This window comes from Coturnix japonica, chromosome 20 (genome assembly GCF_054131305.1).
Source record: "Coturnix japonica strain WE chromosome 20, WE-NBRP24, whole genome shotgun sequence".
Lineage (NCBI taxonomy): Eukaryota > Metazoa > Chordata > Aves > Galliformes > Phasianidae > Coturnix > Coturnix japonica.
This window is the reverse complement of record NC_140682.1, coordinates 9,986,701-9,995,843: the sequence shown is the minus strand read 5'-3', so window position 1 is coordinate 9,995,843 and position 9,143 is coordinate 9,986,701.

Genomic DNA, 9,143 nt, shown 5'->3' with positions numbered 1-9,143 from the left:
CAACAACTCCAACCTCCCGCCCCACAAGTGCCACCTCCTGCTCCACAAGTTCCACCTCCTGCCCCATAAGTTCCACCTTACGCCCCACAAGTGCCATCTCCTGCCCCAAAAGCTCAATTTCCTGCCCCATCAGTGCCACCTCCCGCCCCACAAGTGCCACCTCCCGCCCTACAACTTCCACCTCCCGCACCACAACTTCCACCTCCTGCCTCACAAGTTCCACATTCTCCCGCCCCACAACTTCCAACTCCTGGCCCACAAGTGCGACCTCCTGCCCCACAATTTCCACCTCCTGCCCCACAAGTGCCACAACCTGCTCCACAATTTCAACGTCCTGCCTTACAAGTGCCACATTCTGCCCCACAAGTGTAGGCTCCTGCTCCACAAGTGCCACCTCCCGAACCACAACCTCAACCTCTGGCCCCACAAGTCCCACCTCCCGCCCCACAAGTGCCACATCCCGCCCCACAAGTGCCACCACCCGCCCCACAAGTGCCACCTTCTGTTCCACAACTTCCACCTCCTGCCCCACAAGTTATAACTCCTGCCCCACAAGTGTTGCATTTTGCCCCACAAGTGCCACCTGCCGCCTCACAAGTGCCACCTCGAACCGCACAATTGCCACCTCCTTCCCCATATCAACCACCTCCCATCCAACAAGTGCCACCTCCTGCCCCACAAGTGCCACCTCCTGACCCACAACATCAATCTCCAGCCCCACAAGAGCCGCCTCCTGCCCGACAAGTTACACCTGCTACAAGTTCCACAAGTGCCACCTCCCTGCTCACGAGTGCCACATCCCGCCCCACATGTACCACCTCCTGCATCACAACTTCCACCTCCCGCCCCACATGTACCACCTCCTGCATCACAACTTCCACCTCCCGCCCCACATGTACCACCTCCTGCATCACAACTTCCACCTCCCGCCCCACATGTACCACCTCCTGCATCACAACTTCCACCTCCCGCCCCACATGTACCACCTCCTGCATCACAGCTTCCACCTCCCGCCCCACATGTACCACCTCCTGCATCACAACTTCCACCTCCCGCCCCACATGTACCACCTCCTGCATCACAACTTCCACCTCCCGCCCCACAAGTTCCACCTCCTCCCCACAAGCGCCACCTCCCTCTCCACAAACTCCACCTCCCACACACAAGTGCCTCATCCTGCCCCACAAGTGCCACCTCATGCCTCACAAGTGCCACCCCCCACCCCAAGTGCCACCTCCCGCCCCACAAGTGCCACCTCCCACGCACAAGTGCCACATCCTGCCCCACAAGTTCCACCTCCTCCCCACAAGCGCCACCTCCCTCTCCACAAACTCCACCTCCCACGCACAAGTGCCACATCCTGCCCCACAAGTGCCACCTTCCGCCCCACAAGTGCCACCTCACACCCCAACAGTGTCAACTTCCGCCCCACAAGTGCCACCTCACGCACCACAACTTCCACCTCCCGCCCCACAAATGCCACCTGCTGCCCTACAAGTGCCACCTCAGGCCCCACAAGTGCCCCCTCCCGCTCCACAAGTGTCACGTCCTGCCCCACAAGTGCCATCTCCCGCCCCACAAGGGCCAAATCCTGCCACGCAACATCCACCTCCTGCCCCACATCATCCACCTCCCACCCCACAAGTGCCACCTCCTGTGGCACAAGTGCCAATTCCAGCCCTAAAAGTGCCAGCTCATGCTTCACAATTGCCAGCTCCTGCCCCACATCATCCACCTCCTGCCCCACAAGTGCCACCTCCTATCCCACATGTGCCAACTCCTGCCCCACAAGTGCCATTTCCTGCACCACATTTGCCACCTCCTGCCCCACAAGTGCCACCTCCCACCCCACAAGTTTAACCTCCGGACACACAAGTGCCATCTCCCGCCCCACAAGTGCCAAATCCTGACGTGCAACTTCCACCTCCTGCTCCACAATTGCCATCTCCTGCCCCACAAGTGCCACCTCCCGCCACACAAGTGCCACCTCCCGCCCCTCTATAGCCACCTCCTGCCCCACAAGTTCCACCTATTGCCCCACAAGTTCCACCTCTTGCCCCACAACGTCGACCCCCGCCCCACATGTGCCACCACCTGACCCACAAGTGCCAACTCCTGCCCCACAAGTGCCATTTCCTGCACCACATTTGCCGCTGTCTGCCCCACAAGTGCCGGCTCCTGCCCCTCAAGTGCTACCTCTCGCCCCACAACCTCAACCTCCAGCCACACAAGTGCCACCTCCTGCCCCACAAGTGCCAACTCTCGCCCCACAAGTGCCAACTCCTGCCCCACAACATCCACCTCACGCTCCAAAAGTGCCACCTCCTGCCCCACAAGTGCTACTTCCTGCCTTACAAGTGCCACTTCCCGCTGCACAAGTGACACCTCCAGCCCCACAGCTGCCACAACCCGCCCCACAACTTCCACATCCCGCCTCACAACTGCAAGCTCCTGCCCCACAATTGCCACCTCCTACCACACAAGTGCCAACTCCTGCCCCACAAGTGCCACCTCATGTCCCTCAATTTTCACCTTATGCCCCAAAAGTGCCACCTCCCGCCCAACAAGTGCAATATCTCGCCCCACTAGTGCCACGTCCCGGCCCAAAATTGCTGCCTCCTGCCCCACATCATCCACCTCCTGTTCCACAAATGTCACCTCCTGACCCACAACTTCCACCTCCTGCCCCACAAGTGCCACCTTCTGCCTCACAAGTGCCACCCCTTGCCCCACAAGTGCCACATCCCACCGCACAATTTCCACCTCTTGTTACACAAGTCCCACCTCCCGCCCAACAACAGCTTCCTCCTGCCCCACAAGTGCCACCTCCTGCCCCACAAGTGCCACCTCCCACCCCACAAGTGCCACGTCCTGTCCCACAAGTGCCACCTCCTGCCCACAATTGCCACCCTCTGCCCCACAATTGCCACTTCTTGCCCAACAATTTCCAATTCTTGCCCCACAACTTCCACCTCCCACCCCATAACTTCCACCTCCCGTCCCACAGCTTCCACATCCTGCCCCACAAGTGCCCGATCCTGCCCCACAAGTACCACCACCTGACCCACAAGTGCCAACTCCTGCCCCACAAGTGCCACCTCGCATCCCGCAAGTGCCACATCCCGCCCCACAAGTTCCACCTCCTGCCTTACAAGTGCCCATTCCTGCTTCACAAGTGCCAGCTCATGTTTCACAAATGCCAGCTCCTGCCCCACATCATCAACGTCCTGCCCCACAAGTGTCACCTCCAACCCCACAAAGACAGCCTCCTGCCCCACATCATCCACCTCCTGCCCCACAAGTGCCAATTCCTGCCCCACAAGTGCCAGCTCCTGCCCTACAAGAGCCACTTCCTGCCCCACAAGTACCTCTTCCCTCCCAACAAGTTCCAATTTCCGCCCCACAAGTGCCACTTCCTGCCCCACAAATGCAACCTCCTGACCCACAAGTTCCACCTTTCGCCCCACAAATGCCACCTCCCGCTCCACAACTTCCACCTCCTGCCCCACAACTTCCACCTCCCGACCCACAAGTGCCACCTCACGCCCAACATCTACCACCTCCCCCCCCACAACTTCCATCTCCTGGCCCACAAGTGCCACTTCCTGCCTCAAAAGAGCCACCTCCCGCCTCACAACTTCCACGTAACGTCCCATAAGTTCCACCTCCTGCCCCACAAGTGCCAGCTGCTGCTCCACATCATCCAACTCCCGCCCCACAAGTGCCATGTCCAGCCCCACAACATCTGCCTCCTGCCCTAAAAGTGTCAACTCCTGCCCCATAAGTTCCATATCCCGCCCCACAAGTGCCACCTCCCACCACACAAGTGCCACCTCCTGCCCCACAAGTTCCAACTCTCGTCTAACAAGTGCCACCTCCTGCCCAACATTTACCACCTCCCGCTCCACAAGTGCCACCTCCTGCCCAACAAGTGCCATTTCTTACCCCACATGTTCCAACTCCTGCCCCACAGGTGCCATTTCCTACCCCACAAGTACCACCTCCTGTCCCACATTTACCAACTCCTGCCCCACAAGTGCCATTTCCTGCCCCACATCTGTTGCATACCACCCCACAAATTCCACCTCCCGCCACACAAGTGCCACCTGCCGCTTCACAACTTCCACATCCTGCCCTACAAGTGCCACCTCCCGCCATAAAATGCCACCTCCCGTCCCTCTATCACCACCTCCTGCCCCACAAGTTACACCCCCACCCCACAGGTACCACCACCTGCCCCACAAGTACCACCTCCTGCAAACAAATGCCATTTCTTAAACCACAGGTCCAAACTCCTGCCCCACAAGTGCCACCTCCTGTCCCACATGTGCCACCTCCTGCCCCACAAGTGCCACCTCCTGCCCCACAAGTGCCAACACCTGCCCCACAAGTGCCAACACCTGCCCCACAAGTGTCAACTTATGCTCCACAAGTTCCACCTCTTGCCCCACAAGTGCCAAATACTTCCCCACAACTTCCACCTTCTGCCCCACTAGAGCCAACTCCAATTCCACAAGTGCCACCTCCAGCCCTACAACTGCCACTTCCAGCCCCACAAGTGCCACCTCCCGCCCAACAACTTCAACATCCCACCACACAAGTGCCAACTCCTGCCCGTGTGCCACATCCTGCCCCACAAGTGCCAACTCCTGCCGCACAACTGACAATTCCTGCCCCAAAAGTGACAGCTCATGCTTCACAATTGCCAGCTCCTGCCCCACATCATCCACCTTCTGCCCAACAAGTGCCACCTCCTGCCCCATAAGTTCCACCTCCTGCCCCACAAGTTCCACCTCTTGCCCCACAAGTGCCAAATACTTCCCCACAATTTCCACCTTCTGCCGCACTAGTGCCAACTCCAATTCCACAAGTGCCACATCCCACACCCCAAGTGCCACCACCTGACCCACAAGTGCCAACTCCTGCCCCACAAGTGCCATTTCTTGCCCCACAAGTGCCACCTCCTGCCCCACAAGTGCCATTTCCTGCCTTACAACTTTCACCTCCTGCCCCACAAGAGCCAGTTCCAGCCTCACAAATGCCACCTCCCGCCCCACAACTTCAACATCCCGCCATACAAGTGCCAACTCCTGCCCCACAACTTTTACCTCCTGCTCCAAAAGTGTCAACTCCTGCCCCACATCATCCACCTCCCATCCAACAAGTGCCACCACCTGCCGCACAACTGCCAATTCCTGCCCCACAAGTGCCACCTTTTGCCCAACAAGTGCCACCTCCTGCCCCACAAGTGCCACCTCCTGCCCCACAAGTGCCACCTCCCGACCCACAAGTGCCACCTCCTGCCGTGCAAGTGCCAGCTCCTGCCCCAAAAGTGCCAGCTCCTACACCACATGTGCCACCTCTCGCCCCACAAGTTCCAGCTCCCGCCCCATAAGTGCCACCTCCCTCTCCACAAATTCCAACTCCCGCCCACAAGTGCCACATCGCTCCCCACAAGTGCCACCTCCTGCCCCACTAGTGCCACCACTCGCCCCACAAGTGCCAACTCCAGCCCCACAAGTGCCAACTCCTGCCCCACAAGTGCCAACTCCTGCCCCACAAGTGCCAACTCCAGCCCCACAATTGCCAGCTCATGCTTCACAAGTGCCAGCTCCTGCCCCTCATCATCCACCTCCTGCCCCAGAAGTGCCACCTCCTGCCCAAAACCTGCCACCTCCCTCCCCACAATGCCACCTCCTGCCATATTAGTGCAGCCTCCTGCCCCACAAGTGCCAACTCCCGCCCCACAAGTGCCACCTCCTTCCAAACAAGTGCCACATCCCGCCCCAAAAGTGCCACTTCCTGCCCCTCTATCGCCACCTCCTGCCCCAGAAGTTCCACTTCCTGCACCACAAGTTACACCTACAGCCCCACAATTTCCACCTCCTGTTTTACAAGTTCCACTTCCGCCCCACAAGTGCCACCTCCTGCCCAACAAGTGCCAGTTCATGCCCCATAAGTGCAAGGTCCTGTCCTTCAACTTCCACCTCCTGCCCCACAAGTGCCACCTCCTGCCCCACAACGACCACCTCCTGCCCCACATCATCCACCTCCTGCCCCACAATTGCCACCTCCTGCCCCACAAGTGCCACCTCCCGCCCAACAATTGTGGCCACATGACAAACAAGTTCCACTTCCGCTCCACAAGTGCCACCTCCTGCCCAACAAGTGCCATTTCTTACCCCACAGGTTCCAAATCCTACCCCACTGGTGCCATTTCCTGCCCCACAAGTGCCATTTCACCCCCCACATGTGCCAACTCCTGCCTTACAAGTTTCACCTACCACCCCACAAATTCCACCTCCCACCCCACAAGTTCCACCTCCTGCCCCAAAAGTGCCAATTCCTGCTTCACAAGTGCCAGCTCATGCTTCACAAATGCCAGCTCATGCCCCACATCATCAACTTCCTGCCCCACAAGAGCCACATCTAACCCCACAAAGACAGCCTCCTGCCCCACATCATCCACCTCCTGCCCCACAAGTGTCAATTCCTGCCCCACAAGTGCCACCTCCTGCCCCACAAGTGCAACCTCCTGCCCCACAAGAGCCACTTCCTGCCCCACAAGAGCCACTTCCCTCCCAACAAGTTCCAATTTCCGCCCAACAAGTACCACCTCCTTCTGCACAAATTCTACCTCCTGCCCTAAAAGCTCCATTTCCTGCCCCAGAAGTGCCACCTCCCGCCCCACAAGTGCCACCTCCTGCCCTACAACTTCCACCTCCTGGCACACAAGTGCCACCTCCCGCCCTACAACTGCCAAACCCTGCCCCAAAACTTCCACCTCCTGCCCAACAATTTCCAACTCGTGCCCCACAATTGCCACCTCCTGCCACACAAATGCCACCTTCTGCCTCAAAATGCCACCTCCTGCCCAACAACTCCAACCTCCCGCCCCAGAAGTACCACCTTATGCTCCACAAGTTCCACCTCCTGCCCCATAAGTTCCACCTTACGCCCCACAAGTGCCATCTCCTGCCCCAAAAGCTCAATTTCCTGCCCCATCAGTGCCACCTCCCGCCGCACAAGTGCCACCTCCCGCCCTACAACTTCCACCTCCCGCACCACAACTTCCACCTCCTGCCTCACAAGTTCCACATTCTCCCGCCCCACAACTTCCAACTCCTGGCCCACAAGTGCGACCTCCTGCCCCACCATTACCACCTCCTGCCCCACAATTTCCACCTCCTGCCCCACAAGTGCCACAACCTGCTCCACAATTTCAACGTCCTGCCTTACAAGTGCCACATTCTGCCCCACAAGTGTAGGCTCCTGCTCCACAAGTGCCACCTCCCGAACCACAACCTCAACCTCTGGCCCCACAAGTCCCACCTCCCGCCCCACAAGTGCCACATCCCGCCCCACAAGTGCCACCACCCGCCCCACAAGTGCCACCTTCTGTTCCACAACTTCCACCTCCTGCCCCACAAGTTATAACTCCTGCCCCACAAGTGTTGCATTTTGCCCCACAAGTGCCATCTCCCGCTCCACAAGTGCCACCTCCCGACCCACAAGTACCAATTCCTGCCCGACATCATTCACCTCCTGCCCCACAAGTGCCACCTCCCACCCCACAAGTGCCAACTCCTGCCCCGCAACTTCCATCTCCTGCTCCACAAGTGCCACCTCGAACCGCACAATTGCCACCTCCTTCCCCATATCAACCACCTCCCATCCAACAAGTGCCACCTCCTGCCCCACAAGAGCCAATTCCTGCCCCACAAGTGCCAGCTCATGCTTCACAATTGCCAGCTCCTGCCCCACATCATCCACCTCCTGCCCCACAAGTGCCACCTCCTATCCCACATGTGCCAACTCTTGCCCCACAAGTGCCATTTCCTGCTCCACAAGTGCCACCTCCCGCCCCACAAGTGCCAAATCCTGACGTGCAACTTCCACCTCCTGCTCCACAATTGCCATCTCCTGCCCCACAAGTGCCACCTCCCGCCACACAAGTGCCACCTCCCGCCCCTCTATAGCCACCTCCTGCCCCACAAGTTCCACCTCTTGCCCCACAACGTCGACCCCCGCCCCACATGTGCCACCACCTGACCCACAAGTGCCAACTCCTGCCCCACAAGTGCCACCTCCCGCCCCACAAGTGCCACCTCCCGCCCCACTACTTTCACGTCACACCCCAAATCTTCTTACCTTCCACCCCACAAGTGCCATCTCCTGCCCCAGAGGTGCCACCTACTGTTCCACAACATCCACCTCCTTCCCCACATCATCCACCTCCTGTTCCACAAATGTCACCTCCTGACCCACAACTTCCACCTCCTGCCCCACAAGTGCCACCTTCTGCCTCACAAGTGCCACCCCTTGCCCCACAAGTGCCACATCCCACCGCACAATTTCCACCTCTTGTTACACAAGTCCCACCTCCCGCCCAACAACAGCCTCCTCCTGCCCCACAAGTGCCACCTCCTGCCCCACAAGTGCCACCTCCCACCCCACAATTGCCACGTCCTTCCCAATTGCCACGTCCTGTCCCACAAGTGCCACCTCCTGCCGTACAAGTGCCACCCTCTGCCCCACAATTGCCACTTCTTGCCCCACAATTGCCAATTCTTGCCCCACAACTTCCACCTCCCACCCCATAACTTCCACCTCCCATCCCACAGCTTCCACATCCTGCCCCACAAGTGCCCGATCCTGCCCCAGAAGTACCACCACCTGACCCACAAGTGCCAACTCCTGCCCCACAAGTGCCACCTCGCATCCCGTAAGTGCCACATCCCGCCCAACAAGTCCACCTCCTGCCTTACAAGTGCCCATTCCTGCTTCACAAGTGCCAGCTCATGTTTCACAAATGCCAGCTCCTGCCCCACATCATCAACTTCCTGCCCCACAAGTGTCACCTCCAACCCCACAAAGACAGCCTCCTGCCCCACATCATCCACCTCTTGCCACACAAGTGCCAGCTCATGCCCCACAAGTGCCAGCTCCTGCCCCACAAGTGCCACCTCCTGCCCCACAAGTGCCAACTCCTGCCCCACAAGTGCCAACTCCTGCCCCACATGTTCCACCTACCACCCCACAAATTCCAACTCCTGCCCCACAAGTGCCAGCTCCTGCCCGACAAGAGCCACTTCCTGCCCCACAAGTGCCACCTCCTGCCCCACAAGTGCCACCTCCCGACC